Below are 26,644 nucleotides of genomic sequence, written 5' to 3'. Positions count from 1 at the left end.
TCAAGGTGAGGAGGTGTTGAAGGTGACCCCCGGGGGTCGGCGGGAGGTGAATGGAGAGAAGTCCTCGCGGATGAACATGAAGACATCACTCGGTTTCTGTAGTAACAGGAACTGCAAGAAGTTGGCCATCATGGCGTGGAGCTCCGGGTGCTGCCGCATGTACGAGGCATGCTCCTCCTTAAACTTGTCCTGTAACACACACACACACGTCAGGTCATGTTGGAAACTTAGGCGTTAGTGGTTTAAGAGTAAGGGGCTAGGTGAGAGTAGGGGGTAATGGTAGGCTGAAGGGAAAATACTAATATGTCACCATTCTGTCCAGGAACTTTGAGTGCATCTGCATGTCCTCCTCCCACACCAGACACCTCTTCTCAAACACTGGCTTATCATCCCTCAACTCTGACACACAACACACATACATGTAAATAGAGGAACATTCCTAATAGTGTGTCTGTGTACCTGTGTATGTGTGTACCTGTGTGTATTTCCGGCAGGAGCAGCAGGAGCCTCATGTTGATGGGAGAGCCCACCTGCACTCAGCTGTCAGCGTGCCTAAACAGGAAGAGGATATGACATCACAAAGGGTGAAAGAGATGGCAGGAGCAGTGGTGCCCTGTATGTCCCGGGTTCCCCTGGTGTAGGCCGGGTTATAGTAAAAGCACCTTGTGACAAGAAAAAGGCCATATATAATTTTGCTTGATTGATTGTATAAGTAGAAGTGATGTCCACTTACCCATCAGGTAGGAAGTAGCAGTGTCAACACTGCCAAGTGGCTGGGATGTCCTCCACTGAGTCCACCGTCCTCTCCACCCCAAACACCTCCACCACCGTCTGCTGTCTGACGTCTGCACCCCAGCTCTCTCTAACCACAGTTTGACGCATTGGCCCACCAGACTCTTCACGCATTTGGGCGGAAGTGTCTGGGAACGAGATTAAATCAAACACAACTGAGAACACATACAGTGGGGAAAAAAAGTATTTAGTCAGCCACCAATTGTGCAAGTTCTCCCACTTAAAAAGATGAGAGAGGCCTGTAATTTTCATCATAGGTACACGTCAACTATGACAGACAAAATGAGAAAAAAAAAATCAAGAAAATCACATTTTAGGATTTTTAATGAATTTATTTGCAAATTATGGTGGAAAATAAGTATTTGGTCAATAACAAAAGTTTCTCAATACTTTGTTATATACCCTTTGTTGGCAATGACACAGGTCAAACGTTTTCTGTAAGTCTTCACAAGGTTTTCACACACTGTTGCTGGTATTTGGCCCATTCCTCCATGCAGATCTCCTCTAGAGCAGTGATGTTTTGGGGCTGTCGCTGGGCAACATGGACTTTACACTCCCTCCACAAGATTTTCTATGGGTTGAGATCTGGAGACTGGCTAGGCCACTCCAGGACCTTGAAATGCTTCTTACGAAGCCACTCCTTCGTTGCTCGGGCGGTGTGTTTGGGATCATTGTCATGCTGAAAGACCCAGCCACATTTCATCTTCAATGCCCTTGCTGATGGAATGAGGTTTTCACTCAAAATCTCACGATACATGGCCCCATTCATTCTTTCCTTTACACGGATAAGTCGTCCTGGTCCCTTTGCAGAAAAACACCCCCAAAGCATGATGTTTCCACGCCCATGTTTCACAGTAGGTATGGTGTTCTTTGGATGCAACTCAGCATTCTTTGTCCTCCAAACACGACGAGTTGAGTTTTTACCAAAAAGTTCTATTTTGGTTTCATCTGACCATATGACATTCTCCCAATCCTCTTCTGGATCATCCAAATGCACTCTAGCAAACTTCAGACGGGCCTGGACATGTACTGGCTTAAGCAGGGGGACACGTCTGCCACTGCAGGATTTGAGTCCCTGGCGGCGTAGTGTGTTACTGATGGTAGGCTTTGTTACTTTGGTCCCAGCTCTCTGCAGGTCATTCACTAGGTCCCCCCGTGTGGTTCTGGGATTTTTGCTCACCGTTCTTGTGATCATTTTGACCCCACGGGGTGAGATCTTGCGTGGAGCCCCAGATCGAGGGAGATTATCAGTGGTCTTGTATGTCTTCCATTTCCTAATAATTGCTCCCACAGTTGATTTCTTCAAACCAAGCTGCTTACCTATTGCAGATTCAGTCTTCCCAGCCTGGTGCAGGTCTACAATTTTGTTTCTGGTGTCCTTTGACAGCTCTTTGGTCTTGGCTATAGTGGAGTTTGGAGTGTGACTGTTTGAGGTTGTGGACAGGTGTCTTTTATACTGATAACAAGTTCAAACAGGTGCCATTAATACAGGTAACGAGTGGAGGACAAAGGAGCCTCTTAAAGAAGAAGTTACAGGTCTGTGAGAGCCAGAAATCTTGCTTGTTTGTAGGTGACCAAATACTTATTTTCCACCATAATTTGCAAATAAATTCATAAAAAATCCTACAATGTGATTTTCTGTTTTTTTTTTTCTCAATTTGTCTGTCATAGTTGATGTGTACCTATGAAGAAAATTACAGGCCTCTCTCATCTTTTTAAGTGGGAGAACTTGCACAATTGGTGACTGACTAAATACTTTTTTTCCCCACTGTATAAACTTCATAGAATAGTGTACACAAGCTTATCTCTCACAAAAAACACACACTTTTATTAGTATTATGAGTACGGCAGACTAAAACAACTGACACACACACACACAAAAGCACACACAGACACACTCACATATGTGTAGGTTGAGATGTGTGTGTCCTGGTGAAAGGAGAGGAAGGAAGGTCATGTTTTTCAGGACATTCTTCCTCAGAGGGAGCAGCATCAGAAGCAGCAGGCTAGAGCCCTCACACAAAAACCCCTTCAGAGAGGACAGAGGGTACGACACAGTCTGCCTCCTCACTTCATACACACACACACACAAACACACAGGTTAGAGCCTTCAGATACATACCCTCTAATAGATCACATCGGAAAACACTCACTCTTCCCCCTTACCTCACACATACACACAGTAGTGTAAAGTACTTAAGCAAAAATATTTGAAAGTACTACTTAAGTAGTTTTTTTGGGTATCTGTACTTTACTTTACTATTTATTTTTACTTCACTAAAGAAAATGATGTACTTTTTACTCCATACATTTTCCCTGAAACTCAAAAGTACTGCTTAGCAGGACAGGAAAATTGTCTAATTCTCATACTTATCAAAAGAACATCCCGGTCATCCCAACTACTGCCTCTGATCTGGCGGACTCACTAAACACATGACTCATTTGTAAATTATGTCTGAGTGTTGGAGCGTGCCCCTGGCTATCCGTAAATTAAACAGAACAAGGAAATGGTGCCGCCTGATTAGCTTAATATAAGGAATTTGAAATTATTTATACTTTTACTTTTCATACTTAAGTATATTTGAGCGATTACTGTTACTTTAAATATTAAAGTATATTTAAAACCAAATACTTTTAGACTTTTACTCAAGTAGGATTTTACTGGGTTACTCACTTTTACTTGAGTCATTTTCTATTAACTTTACTTTTACTCAAGTATGACAATTGGGTACTTTTCCACCACTGCATACACACCACACAGACACATCCACACACAAATAAAATGTCATAAGATTCTCGGTGCAGACTTTAAGCCTTTCTATGTGGAAATTATGACTGTGTGTGCTCATCCATCCATTCCTGTGTGCATGTTACCTGTAGGAAGTGGTCTAGCTGCTGCAGCAGCTCCATGTCTATGGATGTTCTTCTCTACTGAACATGTGTAGGATGTGAGGGATTGTAAGGGACTGTAATTCTGCCCCCAGCGTCTCTATGGAGAATGAAGATTCTACACACAGAGAGTCAAATACAAAGTCAATTTAGTTAATCGTACATTACACACTGTCCCTGTCCCTCTAAAACAGAGAGAAATATGTCATTATAGTATAGTACAGGGTTTCCCAAAATTGGTCCTGTGGCTCCCCCTGGGTGCATGTTTTGGGTTTTGCCCTAGCACTACACAGCTGATTCAAATAACCAAATCATCAAGCTTTGATTATTTGAATGAAAAGGGGGGTCAATGCAAATAGTCCGGGTAGCCATTTGATGAACACTTTAGCAGTCATATGGCTTGGTGGTAGAAGCTGTTAAGGAGCCTTTTGGACCTAGACTTGGCGCCTCTGGTACCGCTTGCCATGCGGTAGCAGAGAGAACAGTCTATGACTTGGGTGGCTGGAGTCTTTGACAATTTTTAGGGCCTTCCTCTGACACCACCTGGTATAGAGGTCCTGGATGGCAGGAAACTTGGTCCCAGTGATGTACTGGGCCGTACGCACTACCCTCTGTATCGCCTTGCAGTCGGATGCCGAGCAGTTGCCATACCAGGCGGTGAAGCAACCAGTCAGGATGCTCTCGAAGGTGCAGCTGTATAGCTTTTTGGCGTTAGATTACAAGCGTTTTCAAGTGCAACTGTAATGCTGATGGTTTTGGGAAACAGCTCAGAGATTTAATGATGCTCCTACGAAGGTTCTAATGATGAACTTAGCCTTAAGGTGATTTTGGGAAACCGGTCCCTGATCTGTATAATTTTTTTTACTGTATGATGTATTTATGTTTTTCTGTTTTGTATATAATGTTTCATGTCTAGATGTTCACATATGTATATGTTTTAGGGACTACAGATGGAAATGAGCTACAGGATTAGCAAAATGTGGTGCTCTTTGACTTAGCCTATATTTTTGTTGTGCATTGTCCCTGCCAAATAAACATAATAATAAAATCAATATCTGTCTCAGATAGTTTCCTTTCAGCCCACAAATATATACACTAACTAACCCTCTACTGCACACATTTTGTTTTTTCATTCTGAGGACGTGTCCATCCCAAAGGACCTGGAAGAAGCTACACCTCAGCACTCAGCGCAAAGTTGCAGGGGGTTGGCTGGCTGATTGAGGAAGACAAGGTCAAGCAGTCTGAGTATCTCCTCTCGTGGGACCCTGTATTTCTGAAGGATAGCCCCATCATTGTGAGTCTGCAACGGGCTCAGGTTGTTGTGAATATGCACATTTATATACACCAACCGACTGCGCGGCCATATGCTGTATTATTGTTATTCTTCTGACGTCTGACAATGGCTTGGCATTTATATTGTTCCAGGAGTTTCCAATTTGTGCTGGATAAGATTCAACTTGGGACAAAACTAAGCTTGACAAAATGTTACAAATAGGCTACATATTTCAAATATTACATTAGATTCTATACTGTAATGGCATTACAGTTTCGTTACAAATTGGTGACAGTGGTGGGATCAGCACTTCAACTAGCTAACAGCAACTCGCAAGCTTGGCTAACTTTAGCTGGTTAGCTGCGTGGGAAAATCAACAACCACCGACTGACCGACAGCCGGTGGTGGATCAGCCGGGTGCCATGGACAGGCAGATTGACCGGCTGGTGTTCATGTCAGAATCTTTCAAGGGGAAAGAAGGCGAATGGTTTGTTTGGATTGAACAATTTGAGTTAGCAGCGCAAGTGAATGGATGGCATGCGGCCGATCGTTTGAATTTTCTCATGCTGTTGCTGAGGGGAAATGCGCAGAGATTTTGTAGTACTTTACCTCATGATACCAAGAACGATTACAACAGCGTGAAAGTGGCTTTGCAGAGGCATTTTGAGCCACCGGAACATGCTGACTGTAATCGTGCATTTTTTCAGGACAGAAAACGTAAAGTGGTTGAGTGCATTCGTGACTTTGGGCATGATTTAAGCAGGCTACCTTCAAAGGCTTATCCAGATTATAACGCGAGCACACGTGATTCTCTGGCACGAGACCATTTTATTACACACATTGGGTGCAGTTATCTTCGTATGCACCTGCGCAAGGCAGTACCAAAAATGTTGGAAGAGGCAATTAGCATTGCTACAGAGCTTGATCAGATAAGGCAGCTAGAATTGCTGGAAAGCAAAGACACTGCACAACACAAAGTGAACATGTATGGGACAAGCGAGGTTACTCTGCCTCCAGTTGGAGACAATGTCAGAGTTCAAAAAGAGATATTCGAGTCATTGTGTGAGAGCGCTGCACAGTTGCGGACCGAGGTGCAGTATCTGGCAGCGAGGCAGCCACATCAGAGGGAGACATACCAAAGCAGCAGAGCGTTTCCAGGGTCTTTTACAGTAGCAACGGCGGACGCCGCGGGAGGATACAGACTGGACCAGGGGAGAGGGAGATCTAGGTTCCCCCGGTAGCGACAGAGGACGACCTATGTCAACCAATAGCAGGGCCTGCTGGCACGGTGGTTGCACATTGCACATGAAAAAAAAACTGTCCTTACATGGAAAAGGACAGCGCAGCATCGGCTTTGACTACATGCACGCTGACCAGTCCACAGCTAGGATGAATTCAATTGTTGTGGAGAGTGGGGTTTACCTGGAGTGCAAAATTGCTGACTTCGAGTGTGAGGTCATGGTGGACTCGGGGGCCCAGGTTTCCATGGTAAACGAACAGGTATGGTGAAATGCTACTTTGTATTTGTGGTCAATGAATTAAAGTCTAAGCTTATCACATCCCCCATTCTTGCTTTCCCGGACCCAAATCTAGATTTCCTATTGGATACTGACGCATGTGACCAAGGCTTAGGGGCAGTCCTCTCCCAGAAACACGAGGGTAGAGAGAGAGTAGTAGCATATGCCAGTCGGGCACTGTCAAAACAGGAGAGGAAGTATTCTACCAAGAAGGAGCTTCTTGCTGTGGTAATGTTTCTTAAACTTTTCGGACACTTTTTGCTGGGGAGGAATTTCTACTGAGAACTGATCACAGCTGACTGAGGAGGCTGAGTAACTTCAAACAACCTGAGGGACAGTTGGCTAGATGGTTAGAGAAACTGGATCAGTTTGACTATGATATTGTCCACTGGCCAGGGAGACTGCACAGTAATAGAGGCGAGACAGGGAGTCCGCCTTCATGTTCCTCGAGCCTGGCCTATAGGAAAGCGTGAATTGGAACGTGGCAAAGAATAGAGCCCACCTGGCCTGTCTCAGGTTTAGTCTCTTCACTGCTCTGATACACTCCAGGTTGCGGTGGTCTGTCTACACCAGGAAAGGGTGTTTGGACCCCTCCAGCCAGTGCCTCCACGCCTTCAGAGCCTTCTTGACCGCCAAGAGTTCCCGGTCCCCTACGTCGTAGTTCCTCTGGGCAGGGCTCAGCTGCTTGGAGTAGAAGGCGCAGGGTCGCAGATTTGGAGGGGCTCCGGTGCGCTCCAGATTGTAGGTCCAGTTTCGTGAAGTACTGCGCCCCGTGCATTTGTTCGATGATGGTTGGGATGAGGGGTAGAGGATAGCTGAACTTAACGGTGGCTTTGTTCAGTGTTCGACAATCAATGCAGGGGCGCAGTCCCCCATCCTTCTTCTTAACAAAAAATAAGCTTGAGGAGGCTGGTGACGTAGAGGGGCGGATAAAACCCTGCTGGAGGCTCTCCTGTACGTAGGTCTCCATGGCCTCGGTCTCCGTGTAGGAGAGGGGATAGACGTGTCCTCTCGGGAGGACTGCGTCAGACAGCAGATCAATGGCACAGTCCCAGGGGCAATGAGGAGGCAGGCATGTAGCCTGGGTCTTAGAGAAAACCCGGTCCAGATCCTGGTATTCCTCTGGTAAAACCACTTGAGTGGTGTGGTCTGGACTTTCCACCGTAGTGGTGTTGACAGACACAGCTAGACACCTCCCCTGACACTCCTGCGAACAACCCAGCAGTCTCCTCTCAGACCAGGACATATTAGGGTTATGCCAACCAGGGGAGACCTAAAACAACGGGGTGCTAGGGGGTGTCTATAATCAAAAAGGTGATCTGTTCTAAATGAGTGTCATGGGTCAGCAGAGAAACGGGAACAGTGATGTGATGTACGAGCCCTGTCCCTATTGGACGATTATCCAAGGCTCGAACCTGTATGGGTGACAGTAGGGAAACCAAAGGAATGCGTAATGCAGTGGCCAGTGCGCTATCTAAAATATTCTGGCTGCTCTGGAATCAATCAGAGCTAACGGGAGTGAGGGGCTAGGGTATTCAGGGAACTTAATGGAAAAACACACTGGTAGAGTTGACAGAAAAGGAGAGGAGATCTTGCATCCTCCCTGGGTTGGAGCAGGGGAATTACCTGGTTTGTCACCTCCTCACCTATTAGTGGATAGAGGGCAGGTCGGGGGGAGAAATTACCCCTTTCTCCACCATAGGAGCAGAGGCCCAGATTCCTCCTTCTCCTACAATCTGCCTAGGGCAAACGTGCAGAGCTCACCTCCATCGGCTCTGGCCACGGAGCAGGTGTAGCCATGGGCTCTGGATTCCGCGCAGGTCTTCGTCGGGACCACAGGAGTTTGTCCAACCGGATTGCTTTGCTGATGAGCTGGTCGAGTGACAGGTTGTCACCACGGCAGGCTAACTCCACCTGTACCTCCTCCTGCAGTCCACTGCGGAAAACGGTGACCAGAACCTCCATCCGGTGGAGACCATGATGGTCCGGAACTCCAGGACGAACGCCGAGGCGGTCCTAGATCCCTGGCGTAGTCGGAGTAGACGTTCACCTCCCTCTCGGGCCCTCCACAGGATGATCAAACACCAAGAGGAGGGTGAAGCGCTCGTAGGACTCAACCTCGGGTCCGCCCGTCTCCCAGACCGCGGCACCCCAGTCCAGGGCCCATCCGGTCAGTGCCGAGATGACTGTGGCAACCCTGTCTCTCCCAGAGACAACCTCGGTGTAGCGAGCGAGGTACAGGTCGCATTGCAGAAGGAATCCCTTGCATCTCGCTGGCGCGCCGTCAAAGCACTCTGGGAGGGACAGGGGTATTCCGCGGACCGGCTCAGGTGGGACGGAGGCAGGTAGTGGTGGTGTGGGGGCTGGTGCCGGAACCGGTGCTGGAGACTGGAGGGACTGCACTTCCCCTCCAACCGTAGGATGGTTGCCAGCACGCTGTCCATGGCACTGCAGAGTCTGGAGAGACAGTCCTCGTGATGCTGGACTGTCTCTATGATGGTCGCCAGCGCGGCCTTTCCTGCTTTTTCCATTTTTATTGGTCGATTATTTTGTCACGTTGTATACTGATAGAAGACAGGCGCAGGAATGTGTAATAGGGTTTTTTATTACTCTACTCAACATAAGGTATGTCATGGAAAACGACGGGGACGAAGCCCAAAACAAACACGTACATACAGTTGAAGTCGGAAGTTTACATGCAATTAGGTTGAAGTCATTAAAACTAGTTTTTCAACCACTCCACAAATGTCTTGTTAACAAACTTAAGTTGTGGCAAGTCGGTTAGGACATCTACTTTGTGCATGACACAAGTCATTTTTACAACAATTGTTTATAGACAGATTATTTCACTTATAATTCACTGTATCACAATTCCAGTGGGTCAGAAGTTTACATACACTAAGTTGACTGTGCCTTTTAAACAGCTTGGAAAATTCCAGAAAATGATGTCATGGCTTTAGAAGCTTCTGATAGGCTAATTGACATCATGTGAGTCAATTGGAGGTGTACCTGTGGACGTATTTCAAGGCCTACCTTAAAACTCAGTGCCTCTTTGCTTGACATCATGGGAAAATCAAAAGAAATCAGCCAAGACCTCAGAAAAAAATGTGTAGACCTCCACAAGTCTGGTTCATCCTTGGGAACAATTTCCAAACGCCTGAAGGTACCACATTCATCTGTACAAACAATAGTACGCAAGTATAAACACCATGGGACCACGCAGCCCTCATACCGCTCAGGAAGGAGACGCGTTCTGTCTCCTAGAGATGAACGTACTTTGGTGCGAAAAGTGCAAATCAATCCCAGAACAACAGCAAAGGACCTTGTGAAGATGCTGGATGAAACAGGTACAAAAGTATCTATATCCACAGTAAACATGAGTCCTATATCGACATAACCTGAAAGGCCGCTCAGCAAGGAAGAAGCCATTGCTCCAAAACTGCCATAAAAAAGCCAGACTATGGTTTGCAACTGTACATGGGGACAAAGATCGTACTTTTTAGAGAAATGTCCTCTGGTCTGATGAAACAAAAATAGAACTATTCGGTCATAATGACCATCGTTATGTTTAGAGGAAAAAGGGGGTACTTGCAAGCCGAAGAACACCATCCCAACCATGAAGCATGGGGGTGGCAGCATCATGCTGTGGGGGTGCTTTGCTGCAGGAGGGACTGGTGCACTTCACAAAATAGATGGCATCATGAGGAAGGAAAATTATGTGGATATATTGAAGCAACATCTCAAGACATCAGTCAGGAAGTTAAAGCTTGGTTAAACAATTTAAAGTTGAACAATTTAAAGGCAATGCTACCAAATACTAATTGACTGTATGTAAACTTCTGACCCACTGGGAATGTGATGAAAGAAATAAAAGCTGAAATAAATCATTCTCTCTACTATTATTCTGACATTTTACATTCTTAAAATAAAGTGGTGATCCTAACTGATCTAAGACAGGGAATTTGTACTAGGATTAAATGTCAGGAATTGTGAAAAACTGAGTTTAAATGTATTTGGCTAAGGTGTACGTAAACTTCCGACTTCCGACTATGTAAGCTGTAATACAATGTACTCACGAGACCAACAGACATGGGACAATAATCGACAAGGCCAATGGGGAACAGAGGGCACATATATACACATACTAATCAGGGGGAATGGGAACCAGGTGTGCGTAATGAGACAAGACAGTCCGGGGTTGGTGGTAATGAACCAGGTCAGTGACGCCTAGAAGGCCGGTGACGTAGACCTCTGGAGCTGATGAACGGGATGAGCAGCAGTACTGGGGGGATCCGTGACAGCCAGGCTGGCAGAGAGACATAAAGTAGTGGTGTAAGGGCTGTGTGGCGTGCGCTGCTTACAAGTTACAGGGTCCAGCCCCCAGAGCGCCCATGACAAGTTTTGAGAGGATAGCTGTAGACTTAATGGATCCGTTTACAGAGACGGGACGAGGTAACAAACACATTATGGTAGTGTTAGATTACTTTTCTAGATGGTCAGAGGCATATGCCATACCAAATCAGGAAGCAGTAACAGTGGCCAAGAAACTGGTAGAGGAATTTGTGTTGAAGCTAGCCATTCCTCGCTCTATCCATAGCGACCAGGGGCGAAATTTTGAATCTACTCTTTTTAGAGAAATATGCAATCTTTTACAAATGAACAAAACACGAACCACTCAGTACAACCCACAATCAGATGGTTTAGTGGAAAAAATGAACAGAACTCTGATCAATATGCTGTCACTTTTTGATGAATGATGACAATCAACAAAATTTGGATGAGATACTCCCATATGTGATGATTGCATACAGGAGTAGTGTTCAATCTTCCACAGGGTTCACACCATACAGGGTGCTGTTCGGTACTGAAATGATCTTAACGTTACGAAGGCTCTGGAAAACGAGGCCCAGGGCCCGGTTTCCCAAAATCATGTTATGGCTAAGTTCATCGTTAGAACCATAGGATCCCTGATTTTGGGAAACCGGGCCCTGGTCTTTATGTATGCATGCGCATCGGAGAGTTTCAATGGACATTTCATGTGCTATAGGTCCGTGGACAGAGCTCAGTTTTTATACCATATCTTATTATTGATGTAGCTTATAGGCTCCTCACAAATGGCCAGATCCTGACATAGGCAAAACTAGAAACTGTTCTCCATGGGTCATGACCCGCGAATTTCACCAGACCACAGCTGCCTGCCCGTGTGGTTATGTTGTCTATGCAGCTGCCTGCCCATGTGGTTATGTTGTCTCAGCTCATAGGCACTGAAGCTTGTGGTGATTGGTGGCATGTTGTTGAACCTATCCACAATTACGTAGGCTACAGGTTAGCGCTATAGGTGTCACACCCTGATCTGTTTCACCTGTCTTTGTGCTTGTCTCCACCCCCCTCCAGGTGTCGCCCATCTTCCCCATTATTCCCAGTGCATTTATACCTGTGTTCTCTGTCTGTTGCCAGTTAGTCTTGTCTCGTCAAGCCTACCAGCATTTTTTTCCCGTACTACTGTTTTTTTCTCTAGTCCCAGTTTTCTAGTTTTCCCGGTTTTGACCATTCTGCCTGCCGTTCTGTACCTTGTGACACTGCCCTGGATTACTCACCTCTGCCTGCCCTAGACCTGTTGTTTGCCTGCCCCCTTTTTTTCTTGTAATTATCTTTTGTTACTTCGAACTGTCTGCATCTGGGTCTTCTCCTGAGCCGTGATAATAGGTTGTAAAAGTGGTGGAAGTGACTGTCTAACTGACCTAGGTCAATTTGAACTCAGGACATGACCCACTACAGTGAGTGTCAATCATCAAATCATTGGAATGAGAAACAAAACATATCAATAAATAATGTTTCTGTTTATTCGATTACATATGCAGATCAAAAACATGAAGAACGACCCATTTATCATTTTCTGTGATGTCAGGAAGCCACAACTATTAATTTGCCGAAACGTAAGGTGCAAGCGTTGAACTAGAACCGATAATTAAAAACACAACATTTGATTAATTTAATCATTATTCCGTTTGTCGTTATTTAATATTTCCTTTGGACAATAAAAACTAAAAACAAAACCATTTATGTGTAGTTTGATTTCAGATTCAAATCAAATAAACAAGGAATTACCCTTTACTCGTTTTATGTCTTGTCATGTAATAGGAAATATTAATTTGCCAAAAAATACACCAACCTCCTACAACACCGTGATGAGAAGAAAAAAGCCTGGCCCCACGACTGTAAATTTGCATATCTCTCTAACTCTGCTGTACCCTGCCGTGCTGAGACAATCTGACTCTAGAACAGTATTACACTATTTTTAAATGAAATGCTCAACAGTGATAATTGATCTCTCTCTCTCTCTCTCTCTCTCTCTGCCATCCTCACAGTTCACTCAGATGGTATGTAGGCTGGTTGATGGCACCTACACCTACAGGACAGTTTAAAGGACAACTGGACAGAACATATCATAATTCTTGGACCTCAGCTGAGACCCTCCTCTCCTTTCCCGTTTTTCAAGGAAAGCCCCTTCTTTACACTTCCTGTTTGGCATGATGCTCTCAATGTGTGTCTCTTTCTCATGTTGTGTGATATTACACTATGTGACCAAAAGTATATGGACACCAGCTCGTCGAACATCTCATTCCAAAATCATGGGTATTAATATGGAGTTTGTCTCCCCTTTGGTGCTATAACAGCCTCCACTCTTCTGGGAAGGCTTTCCACTAGATGTTGGAACATAACTGCGGGGACTTGCTTCCATTCAGCCACAAGAGCATTAGTGAGGTCGGGCACTGATGTTGGGCGATTAGGCCTGGCTCGCAGTTGGCGTTCCAATTTATCCCAAAGGTGTTCATTGGGGTTAAGGTCAGGGCTCCACACCGATCAGTTCTTCCACACCGATCTCGACAAACCATTTCTGTAAGGACCTCTAGAATGTAGTTGTATGCTGTAGCGTTAAGATTTCCCTTCACTGGAACTAAGGGGCCTAGCCCGAACCAAGAAAAACAGCCACAGACCATTATTCCTCCTCCACCAAACTTTATAATTGGCACTATGCATTCGGGCAGGTAGCGTCCGTCAAACTTCCAGATGGTGAAGCTTGATTCCTCACTCCAGAGAACGCGTTTCCACTGTTCCAGAGTCCAATGGCGGCTAGCTTTACGCCACTCCAGCCGACGCTTGACTTTGCGCATGGTGATCTTAGGCTTGTGTGCGGCTGCTCGGCTATGGAAACCCATTTCATTAAGCTCCCGATGAACCGTTATTGTGCTGAAGTTGCTTCCAGATGCAGTTTGGAACTTGGTAGTGAGTGCAACCGAGGACAGGCGATTTTTACGTGCTACGCGCTTCGGGTACTCGGCGGTCCCGTTCTGTGAGCTTGTGCGGCTGAGCCGTTGTTGCACCTAGAATATTTCCACTTCATAATAACAACCCTTACAGTTGACTGGGGAAGCTGTAGCAGGGCAGACATTTGATGAACTGACTTGTTGGAAAGAAAGGTGGCATCCTATGACGGTGCCATGTTGAAAGTCAGTGAGTTCTTCAGTAAGGCCATTCCACTGCCAATGTTTGGCTATGGAGATTGCATGCCTGTGTGCTCAATTTTATACACCTGTCAGCAACAGGTGTGGCTGAAATAGCCGAATCCACAAATTTGAATGGGTGTCCACATATTTTTGTATATACAGTGCATTCGGAAAGTATTCAGACCCCTTGACTTTTCCACATTTTGTTACGTTACAGCCTTATTATAAAATTGATTCAATTGTTTTTTTCCACATCAATCTACACACTGTGATGTACATTTTTATGTTTATGCTTTTCTAATAACCAATTTCTGTGTTCTATTCATGTGCTTTTCTAATAACAAATTTCTGTGTTCATGCAAGTGACTGATTGAACAAATCCTCACTATCAGTATCTGCAATTTGGCAGTACGCCCTGAACCTTGTTTTGAGAAAGGGATATCTCCGTTTCAAGGTCTCAGTTTAGAGAGAAGAAGCCTTGTGAGGGTCACATGTATGACCCAGTATTGGTCAGTCACATGAAGGAAGCAAACGTTCATGATTAATTAATTATGAATGATGAATAAGCTAAATCATGCAAATATAACTTGTCTGTACATAAGAAAACTAACGGGACTGCCCCGGGTAGATCTCATGACCGACATGTGTACTTGGTGCATTGAGTTGGTTGGAACCTCTCCAGCGCACTGATAATAAACAATTATTAATTTGAGGGGGCGGAGCTAGCATGTTGGAGTGAACGGCTGTGTGTGAGAGGCTCCTGCAACTTTTTTGCGAAATAATCTAACCTAACTTACTTTATGGCACTTGTTACAACAAATGTTTCTTTCTAATACAATATTGTAACTTTCTATGTGAAAATGCTGAGTAATAAGCGACCAAAGGACAATAAATCCACATCGGAGGCCTACTCCCCACCAAACAACGAGACAGACATGGCGGAAGGCACAGGTAACAACGTGACACTTACAGAACTTACCCGGGCTTTGGGAGAACTACGTGTTGCTATAGCGGATGATCTTAAGGCTACTATTGCTGAACTGGACACTAAAATCGAGAGCACCATTCGAACGGTCGCTTCGCAGGGCCAGAGTATTGTGGACCTTGAGAAAGCTTCTGAATTAAACGCTGGTAGGATTGACGAGTTAGAGAAGCTATGCACGTCATTGCAGGATAGTGTGCAGAGGCTTTCTGTGAAAGTGGTCGACCTGGAGGGCAGATCCAGGCGTCATAACCTTCGCGTTGTGGGTCTGGCAGAAGGGGTGGAGGCGGGCTCTCGCCCCACCGACTTCTTCGCCAAGCTACTGAAGGATGCAATGGGACCGGATGTTTTGGCTTCGGATCCCCTACTGGACCATGCACATCGCGCCCTTGTCCCAGTGCCTGGACCGGGCAAGCGTCCTCGCCCAGTAATCATCTGTTGTCACAGTTTCAAGACCAAGGATCTTATCCTGTGCGAGGCTCGAATGAGGGGTAACCTGTTACATAAAGGGCACCCCTTTCGTGTCTATGAGGATTATGCGCCCGATGTGGCAAAGCACCGCGCTGGCTACAGAGATGTCATGACCAAACTCTACAAACTCCATCTTCGCCCAGCCTTGCTCTTCCCTGCAAGACTAAGAATTACCCCGCCTTCCGGGGAGAAGATTTGGCTCTCCTCGGTTTTGGACGCAGAGAAGTTTATCCGGGAATATACGCCAATCCCCCGTACAGGTTAGAGTGCCTTGTCATTGTGTGTTAGGGTCTGCTCATGGACTCGAATCCATACTATACCATAACGGGTGAAACCGTATTAAACGATCTCAGCAAGGGCTACCGAACATGTAATACGCTGAGCTGACCAATGGAGGGCGGTCAGAGCTCTCATTTAACGTTAATTTCACATTCATTCCGACTGGGTTTAGAGCGATGCCTATTTGGGAGGCCTTCCAGGTCGGATCATTGACACTTTCGAATGGATATACTTATATTCCCCTATTTTTGTTTTGTTTCGTTATTTATTTTTCGATGCCTGTTTGGGAAGGGGCAGACGCAGACACCTGGATAGCAAGTTAATGCTTTGTGCTGTTCTGCCTTTGTCATAGCCTGGCCCGCTCTCACGATTTGATTCCCACCAGCCCTCCGTGGTGCTTGTGTCTGTGTAGGTGTGCGTACATATAATAATTATTATTTGTACTTTATTATTATTTTCTCTTAGCATTTTAGTATTATGTATGTGTATATTTTAAATTAGTATAGATTATTATTCTGGGGTATGAATGTTTGTGTATGTAGATGTGTGTGTATGGATGTATGTATGTGTATGCGTGTGTATGTATCTGTATATATTTAAGAATATTTATTTTATATGTATATTTTTTTGTATGTGTATATATACATGTGTTTGTATGTGTATGTAGGTGTGTGTGTATGTACGTGTGTGTATATGTGTGTGTGTACGTATATATATACGCACGTGTATATGTGTGTGTGTGTGTGTGTGTATGTATGTAGGTATGCACATGTATGTATGTGTGTGTGTGGATGTGTATATGTGTATGTGTGCACATATATACACTGCTCAAAAAAATAAAGGGAACACTTAAACAACACAATGTAACTCCAAGTCAATCACACTTCTGTGAAATAAAACTGTCCATTGTTGTGCAAATGGAAGAGACAACAGGTGGAAATTATAGGCAATTAGCAAGACACCCCCAATAAAGGACTGGTTTTGCAGGTGGTGACCACAGACCACTTCTCAGTTCCTATGCTTCCTGGCTGATGTTTTGGTCACTTTTGAATGCTGGCGGTGCTTTCACTCATTTGGTAGCATGAGACGGAGTCTACAACCCACACAAGTGGCTCAGGTAGTGCAGCTCATCCAGGATGGCACATCAATGCGAGCTGTGGCAAGAAGGTTTGCTGTGTCTGTCAGCGTAGTGTCCAGAGCATGGAGGCGCTACCAGGAGACAGGCCAGTACATCAGGAGACGTGGAGGAGGCCGTAGGAGGGCAACAACCCAGCAGCAGGACTGCTACCTCCGCCTTTGTGCAAGGAGGAGCAGGAGGAGCACTGCCAGAGCCCTGCAAAATGACCTCCAGCAGGCCACAAATGTGCATGTGTCTGCTCAAACGGTCAGAAACATACTCCATGAGGGTGGTATGAGGGCCCCACGTCCACAGGTGGGGGTTGTGCTTACAGCCCAACACCGTGCAGGACGTTTGGCATTTGCCAGAGAACACCAAGATTGGCAAATTCACCACTGGCGCCCTGTACTCTTCACAGATGAAAGCAGGTTCACACTGAGCATGTGACAGACGTGACAGAGTCTGGAGACGCCGTGGAGAACATTCTGCTGCCTGCAACATCCTCCAGCATGACCGGTTTGGCGGTGGGTCAGTCATGGTGTGGGATGGCATTTCTTTGGGGGGCCGCACAGCCCTCCATGTGCTCGCCAGAGGTAGCCTGACTGCCATTAGGTACCGAGATGAGATCCTCAGACCCCTTGTGAGACCATATGCTGGTGCGGTTGGCCCTGGGTTCATCCTAATGCAAGACAATGCTAGACCTCATGTGGCTGGAGTGTGTCAGCAGTTCCTGCAAGAGGAAGGCATTGATGCTATGGACTGGCCCGCCCGTTCCCCAGACCTGAATCCAATTGAGCACATCTGGGACATCATGTCTCGCTCCATCCACCAACGCCACGTTGCACCACAGACTGTCCAGGAGTTGGCGGATGCTTTAGTCCAGGTCTGGGAGGAGATCCCTCAGGAGACCATCCGCCACCTCATCAGGAGCATGCCCAGGCGTTGTAGGGAGGTCATACAGGCACGTGGAGGCCACACACACTACTGAGCCTCATTTTGACTTGTTTTAAGGACATTACATCAAAGTTGGATCAGCCTGTAGTGTGGTTTTCCACTTTAATTTTGAGGGTGACTCCAAATCCAGACCTCCATGGGTTGATAAATTGGATTTCCATTGATAATTTGTGTGTGATTTTGTTGTCAGCACATTCAACTATGTAAAGAAAAAAGTATTTAATAAGATTATTTCATTCATTCAGATCTAGGATGTGTTATTTTAGTGTTCCCTTTATTTTTTTGAGCAGTGTATATATATATATAAATCACTATTTTTTAAAATTATTTTTAATTGATTTATTATTATTTATTTTTTTGATTGGGGGGTACGTTCAATTTATCAAAATCCTTGTTCCCATCTCCTAATCCACAATATGTAACTGTACTGCTGTCTATGTCGGTTACTGAGTTAAGTTAAGTTCAGTGAAGTTGCAACTTATTCTGTTTAGGTTTATTAGATGCTAATTGAACACTTTAAGTGCGGGAGCCTCCTCAGTTCATATAGTAGTAGAAGTTCTAGGATAGTGAGAGGTGAACGTATAGTTGGGATTTTATTTTTGTTTTACCTCTTGTTCGAGGTCACGCCGTGCTTTTTTGGCATCGGCCAGACAATGTGTTTGTTATTTTTATTTTCATATTTTTTTTCTGTCCTATTTGTGTATGCCTGTTAAATGTGGGTTGATGTGGGGGGTAAAGGTTGGGGAAAGTAGGGGAACAGGGTGGAGAGTAAAGGTGCTTGCGGGGGGGGAGAGGTGGGTTGGATACTGCTTGGGTGTAGGTGCTACATATGCTGATCGTGATGTTTTGGTGCGCTTTCTTACCTTTTTAGTGAGTTACACTTTTATGCAGGCCACCATAGGAACTACAAATGAGAGGAGGGCGGGGCTTACATTCACTTCCTGGAATGTCAAGGGTTTAAACGAACCAATTAAGAGAGGCAAGGTCCTAGCCCACTTGAAAGCACTTTCGTCTGATATTATATTTTTGCAAGAAACCCATCTGAAAAACAATTCTCATAACAGACTTAAATGTAAGTGGGTGGGGCAAGTGTATCACTCTAACTTCTCTGCCAAAACGAGAGGCACAGCGATTCTGGTACGGAAAGGAATTCCCTTTCTACATAAAACCACTATTGTGGATAAAGAGGGTCGTTATGTGATCGTAATAGGAGAGATCCACTCTACTTCTGTAACTCTACTATATACAGTGGGGAGAACAAGTATTTGATACACTGCCGATTTTGCAGGTTTTCCTACTTACAAAGCATGTAGAGGTCTGTAATTTTTATCATAGGTACACTTCAACTGTGAGAGACGGAATCTAAAACAAAAATCCAGAAAATCACATTGTATGATTTTTAAGTAATTAATTTGCATTTTATTGCATGACATAAGTATTTGATACATCAGAAAAGCAGAACTTAATATTTGGTACAGAAACCTTTGTTTGCAATTACAGAGATCATACGTTTCCTGTAGGTCTTGACCAGGTTTGTACACACTGCAGCAGGGATTTTGGCCCACTCCTCCATACAGACCTTCTCCAGATCCTTCAGGTTTCGGGGCTGTCGCTGGGCAATACGGACTTTCAGCTCCCTCCAAAGATGTTCTATTGGGTTCAGGTCTAGAGACTGGCTAGGCCACTCCAGGACCTTGAGATGCTTCTTACGGAGCCACTCCTTAGTTGCCCTGGCTGTGTGTTTCGTGTCATTGTCATGCTGGAAGACCCAACCACGACCCATCTTCAATGCTCTTACTGAGGGAAGGAGGTTGTTGGCCAAGATCTCGTGATACATGGCCCCATCCATCCTCCCCTCAATACGGTGCAGTCGTCCTGTCCCCTTTGCAGAAAAGCATCCCCAAAGAATGATGTTTCCACCCCCATGCTTCACGGTTGGGATGGTGTTCTTGGGGTTGTACTCATCCTTCTTCTTCCTCCAAACAGGAGTTTAGACCAAAAAGCTCTATTTTTGTCTCATCAGACCACATGACCTTCTCCCATTCCTCCTCTGGATCATCCAGATGGTCATTGGCAAACTTCAGACGGGCCTGGACATGTGCTGGCTTGAGCAGGGGGGACCTTGCGTGCACTGCAGGATTTTAATCCATGACGGCGTAGTGTGTTACTAATGGTTTTCTTTGAGACTGTGGTCCCAGCTCTCTTCAGGTCATTTACCAGGTCCTGCCGTGTAGTTCTGGGCTGATCCCTCACATTCCTCATGATCATTGATGCCCCACGAGGTGAGATCTTGCATGGAGCCCCAGACCGAGGGTGATTGACCGTCATCTTGAACTTCTTCCATTTTCTAATAATTGCGCCAACAGTTGTTGCCTTCTCACCAAGCTGCTTGCCTATTGTCCTGTAGCCCATCCCAGCCTTGTGCAGGTCTACAATTTTATCCCTGATGTCCTTACACAGCTCTCTGGTCTTGGCCATTGTGGAGAGGTTGGAGTCTGTTTGATTGAGTGTGTGGACAGGTGTCTTTTATACAGGTAACGAGTTCAAACAGGTGCAGTTAATACAGGTAATGAGTGGAGAACAGGAGGGCTTCTTAAAGAAAAACTAACAGGTCTGTGAGAGCTGGAATTCTTACTGGTTGGTAGGTGAACATCTAAAGACCAAATTACATTTTTCTTTGATACCAACGACAACACAGAGACTTCCCCAGCCTTATTGTGGGAAACGCTGAAGGCGTATTTGAGAGGCTGTATCATCTCCTTTCAGACTGCCAGGAGTAGGCAAAACAGAATAAAATTGGTAGAACTGGAGGGACAAATTCACTTACTGGATAGGGAGAATGCTAGACATCCATCTATGGAGAAACATAAAAAAATTATGTCTTTAAACTTTAAATACAATCAGATCCTCTCGGCTAAAATTGCCAAATCTTTTCTCTATGCCAAGCAAAAATATTTTGAGTTTGGTGACAAACAACACAAATTACTCGCCAGACAACTTCGAAAAAATGTGAGTGACCGAATGATTCACAAAGTTAAATCTGCGGAATTACTCTCCTCCCCCAAAGACATCAATGACAGATTCCGCCAGTTTTATGAGACTCTATGGCGGGGGTGCGTCATCCTAAAGCGGATCCTAACCCCTTAATTATGCAAAACTTTTTGGAGGACTGTAATCTTCCTGCCCTGAACCAGGAAGACTCTAACTTCCTGAATAAGGAAATATCTCTTGAAGAAATTAGAGAAACAATTAAATCTCTAAAGAGTGGCAAGACCCCGGGCCCAGATGGATACCCTGGTGAATTCTATAAAACATTCAACAACATGCTCTCTCCCTACCTGCACAAAATGTTGGTTCGGGCCAATGAGGATGGAGCTCTCCCATCTACTTTGGATGAGGCGTTTATTACAGTTATACATAAGAAGGGTAAAGATCCGGAAGAGGTAGGGTCATACAGACCAATATCCCTCCTTAATACAGACCAAAAGATTTTAGCAAAAACTCTGGCTAACAGGCTTAGCACTTTAATTGGCAAATTGGTCCATTCGGACCAGACCGGCTTTATCCCTAACAGAAACTCATTCTTCAATCTCAGGCGCCTCTTCAACATTTTGTATTTTCAGAGGTTACCTAACGTGGACCTTGCCATTATATCTCTTGATGCCGAAAAGGCCTTTGACCAAGTTGAGTGGCCCTATCTATTCAAGGTCCTACATAAATTTAATATTGGAGATGGGTTCATAAATTGGATCCAGCTTTTATATAGGAACCCCTGTGCGAGAATACTCACTATCCAATCACTGTCGCCCCGATTTAACCTTTACAGAGGGACAAGGCAGGGTTGTGTGCTGTCGCCTATGCTCTTCACCCTAATTATTGAACCTCTCGCTCAAGCGATCAGATCTCATTCAGCAATACACGGCTATAATACTAAAGATACTCTAAATAAGATTTCCCTATACGCAGATGATATTCTCCTCTATGTAACAGAACCCCAAGCTAGTATTCCAGCTATTCTTGAGGTGATTCATTTGTTTGGTACCTTCTCGGGATACAGAATAAATTGGAACAAGAGTGAATTAATGCCCATACGGTTGCAAAACACCTCCTGGCTAGAACATCTTCCAGTTAAGTTATCTTCAGAAAAATGTATCTACCTTGGAATTGTAGTTACCAAACAATACTCCTTACTATTTAAAGATAATTTCCCCTCTCTGATGCAAAATCTCAAGGCAAACATACAATTTTGGAGAACTCTCCCAATTTCTCTGCTCGGAAGAATTAATGCCATTAAAATGCTCTTCCTCCCAAAACTGCTCTACCTATACCAGAACATCCCAGTATTCATACCTAAATCCTTTCATAAACAACTGGACTCTATTATCAATCCTTTCATCTGGGATTATAATACACACAGGATAGGTAAAAAAACACCTATGTAAATCCAAGATGGAAGGAGGATTGTCACTCCCAAATTTTATATTTTACTATTGGGCCGCTAACCTCCGCGCTGTTACGTTTTTTGCTGGATGATGCACCCCCGCCATCCAGCTGGCTTAGTATGGAGCGTGAGGAGTGTCACCCCTTCTCTATTGGTGCTGTGATTTTGTCACCTGTCAATCTGGAGATGTCACTTTACCGTAACAACCTTATTATACATAGCACAGTCCGAATCTGGAACCAAATGAAAGTCCACTTTGAGCTTAGACCAATATCATTCATGCTCCCTGTTGCCAGGAATCCCTCCTTTGCCCCCTCTAACCTTGATAACACCTTTGAGCGATGGGGAGAGTTGGGGATAAGTACCATAGGGGATTTATTTATAGGAGGGACCTTTGCTTCCTTTGAATTGCTGAGGGAAACGTATAACCTTCCGAAAGTAACTTTTTCAGATACCTACAAATTAGAGACTATGTTAGAAAACACCTCCCAACATTTGGGAATGCTAAACCTTCCATGTTTGACGGATGCATAAAAATATGCCCCACCTCAGACAAACTGATATCTTGTCTATATGACGCTTTTCAATCTGTTAGCGCACCCTCTACTGATGCCATTAAGGCAAAATGGGAGGAAGAACTAGGGACTGACATTTCGGTGGCAGACTGGGAGGATAGCTTGGAGTATATCCACACCTGCTCCATTAACTCCAGACATCGTCTCATACAATTTAAGGTATTACACAGATTACACTATTCCAAAACTAAACTGCATCGGATATTTCCTGATACATCCCCTATGTGTGATAAATGTCAGGCTGAGCAGGGTACACTACTCCACTGCTTTGCCCTATGCTCTAGCCTGTATGGTTATTGGTGTGGAATTTTTGGGGTCCTCTCTGAAGTTCTGGAGACTTCAATAGACCCAGACCCGCTTCTGAACAGCGCCGGAAGAAGATGGCTGCCGTTTTACAGCCCTCTAACCAATTGTACTATTATGTGTGTTTTTCCGCGTTATTTGTAATTTATTTTGTACATAATGTTTATGCCATCGTCTCTTATAACCAAAGAGAGCTTCTGGATATCAGGACAGCGATTACTCACCTCGCGTTGGACGAACACTTTTTCTTCAACGAGGCGTTCGCGAAGGATATCCTACAGACACCCGACAAGGCCCAGATCCCCATCATTCGCGTGAGGAAGAGACGGAGATTTCGTGGACGTAGGTCGGGGTGCCTTGTAAGGATCCGACGGCGAACGAGTAAACTGCCTCTCCCATCAATCCTATTAGCCAACGTTCAAGCTTTGGAGAATAAAATGGACGATTTAAGATTACGGTTATCCTACCAACGGGACATTAAAAACTGTAATATCTTATGTTTCACGGAGTCGTGGCTGAATGACAACAATGACAACATTCAGCTAGCAGGCTATACGCTACATCGGCAGGACAGAACGGCAGACTCGGGTAAGACGAGGGGTGGCGGTCTCTGTATTTTTGTAAACAACAGCTGGTGCACAAAATCAAATACTAAGGAAGTCTCAAGGTTTTGCTCGCCTGAGGTAGAGTATCTTATGATAAGCTGTAGACCACACTATTTACCAAGAGAGTTTTCATCTATACTTTTCATAGCTGTCTATTTACCACCACAAACCAATGCTGGCATTAAGATTGCACTGAATGAGTTGTACAAGGCCATTAATCAACAGGAAAACGCTCATCCAGATGCAGCGCTCCTAGTAGCAGGGGACTTTAATGCAGGGAAACTTAAATCCGTTCTACCTCATTTCTACCAGCATGTTAAATGTGCAACCAGAGGGGAAAAAACTCTAGACCACCTTTACTCCACACACAGAGACGCATACAAAGCTCTCCCTCGCCCTCCATTTGGCAAATCTGACCATAACTCTATCCTCCTGATTCCTGCTTATAAGCAAAAACTGAAGCAGGAAGCACCAGTGATTCGGCTAATAAAAAAGTGGTCAGATGACGCAGATGCTAAGCTACAGGACTGTTTTGCTAGCACAGACTGGAACATGTTCCGGGATTCTTCAGACAGCATTGAGGAGTACACCACATCAGTCACTGGCTTCATCAATAAGTGCATCGATGATGTCGTCCCCACAGTGACCGTACGTACATACCCCAACCAGAAGCCATGGATTACAGGAAACATCCGCACTGAGCTAAAGGGTAGAGCTGCCGCTTTCAAGGAACGGGACTCTAACCCGGACGCTTATAAGAAATCCCGCTATGACCTCCGACGAACCATCAAACAGGCAAAGAGTCAATACAGGTCTAAGATTGAATCATACTACACTGGCTCTGACGCTCGTCGGATGTGGCAGGGCTTGAAAACTATTACAGACTACAAAGGGAAGCACAGCCGCGAGCTGCCCAGTGACACAAGCCTACCAGACGAGCTAAACCACTTCTATGCTCGCTTCGAGGCAAGCAACACTGAAGCATGCATGAGAGCACCAGCTGTTCCGGACGACTATGTGATCACGCTCTCCGTAGCCGATGTGAGTAAGACTTTTAAGCAGGTCAACATTCACAAGGCCGCAGGGCCAGACGGATTACCAGGACGTGTACTCCGAGCATGTGCTGACCAACTGGCAAGTGTCTTCACTGACATTTTCAACATGTCCCTGACTGAGTCTGTAATACCAACATGTTTCAAGCAGACCACCATAGTCCCCGTGCCCAAGAACGCTAAGATAACCTGCCTAAATGACTACCGACCCGTGGCACTGACGTCTGTAGCCATGAAGTGCTTTGAAAGACTGGTCATGGCTCACATCAACAGCATAATCCCAGAAACCCTAGACCCACTCCAATTTGCATACCGCCCCAACAGATCCACAGATGATGCAATCTCTATCGCACTCCACACTGCCCTTTCCCACCTGGACAAGAGGAACACCTACGTGAGAATGCTATTCATTGACTACAGCTCAGCATTCAACACCATAGTGCCCTCAAAGCTCATCACTAAGCTAAGGATCCTGGGAATAAACACCTCCCTCTGCAACTGGATCCTGGACTTCCTGACGGGCCGCCCCCAGGTGGTAAGGGTAGGTAACAACACATCTGCCACACTGATCCTCAACACGGGGGCCCCTCAGGGGTGCGTGCTCAGTCCCCTCCTGTACTCTCTGTTCACCCATGACTGCATGGCCAGGCACGACTCCAACACCATCATTAAGTTTGCCGACGACACAACAGTGGTAGGCCTGATCACCGACAACGATGAGACAGCCTATAGGGAGGAGGTCAGAGATCTGGCCGTGTGGTGCCAGGACAACAACCTCTCCCTCAACGTGACCAAGACAAAGGAGATGATTGTGGACTACAGGAAAAAAAAGAGGACTGAGCACGCCCCCATTCTCATCGACGGGGCTGTAGTGGAACAGGTTGAGAGCTTCAAGTTCCTTGGTGTCCACATCACCAACGAACTATCATGGTCCAAACACACCAAGACAGTCGTGAAGAGGGCACGACAAAGCCTATTCCCCCTCAGGAGACTAAAAAGATTTGGCATGGGTCCTCAGATCCTCAAAAAATTCTACAGCTGCACCATCGAGAGCATCCTGACTGGTTGCATCACCGCCTGGTATGGCAACTGCTTGGCCTCTGACCGCAAGGCACTACAGAGGGTAGTGCGTACGGCCCAGTACATCACTGGGGCAAAGCTCCCTGCCATCCAGGACCTCTATACCAGGCGGTGTCAGAGGAAGGCCCTCAAAATTGTCAAAGACTCCAGTCACCCTAGTCATAGACTGTTCTCTCTGCTACCGCACGGCAAGCGGTACCGGAGTGCCAAGTCTAGGTCCAAAAGACTTCTCAACAGCTTCTACCCCCAAGCCATAAGACTCCTGAACAGCTAATCATGGCTACCCGGACTATTTGCACTGCCCCCCCACCCCATCCTTTTTACGCTGCTGCTACTCTGTTAAGTATTTATGCATAGTCACTTTAACTCTACCCACATGTACATATTACCTCAACTACCTCAACTAGCCGGTGCCCCCGCACATTGACTATGCAACGGTACCCCCCTGTATATATAGCCTCCCTACTGTCACTTTATTCTATTGTATATATAGCCTCCCTACTGTCACTTTATTTTTTACTTCTGCTCTTTTTTTCTCAACACTTTTTTGTTGTTGTTTTATTCTTACTTTTTTGTTTAAAATAAATGCACTGTTGGTTAAGGGCTGTAAGTAAGCATTTCACTGTAATGTCTGCACCTGTTGTATTCGGCGCATGTGACCAATAAAATTTGATTTGATTTGATTTGATTTGATAATCCTGGGAGTGTCTGATTCCCTAAACGGATTAACCAACTCCCAAAAACAACTCATCTCTTACAGTCTCATTTCGGCAAAAAAAAAAATCTTGTTGTTTTGGAAAAGGAGG

At 45.3% G+C, this 26,644-nt stretch overlaps 1 pseudogene across 1 annotated transcript; it reads right to left on the bottom strand.

Annotated features, from left to right (window-relative positions):
* On the bottom strand, window positions 1-8,436 carry LOC311138673 (annotated as a pseudogene). The gene is made up of 7 exons: window positions 8,236-8,436; window positions 7,126-7,552; window positions 2,695-2,862; window positions 734-862; window positions 476-552; window positions 311-399; window positions 1-189 (listed from the first exon to the last, which is right to left on the bottom strand). The product of its transcript is annotated as an uncharacterized misc_RNA (transcript).
* Window positions 8,437-26,644: the final 18,208 nt, after the last annotated feature.

The sequence above is a fragment of the Coregonus lavaretus genome (genome assembly GCF_964263955.1).
Source record: "Coregonus lavaretus genome assembly, chromosome: 2".
NCBI lineage: Eukaryota > Metazoa > Chordata > Actinopteri > Salmoniformes > Salmonidae > Coregonus > Coregonus lavaretus.
Note: the sequence above shows the minus strand (reverse complement) of the source record. Positions and strands in the feature narration are given on the sequence as shown.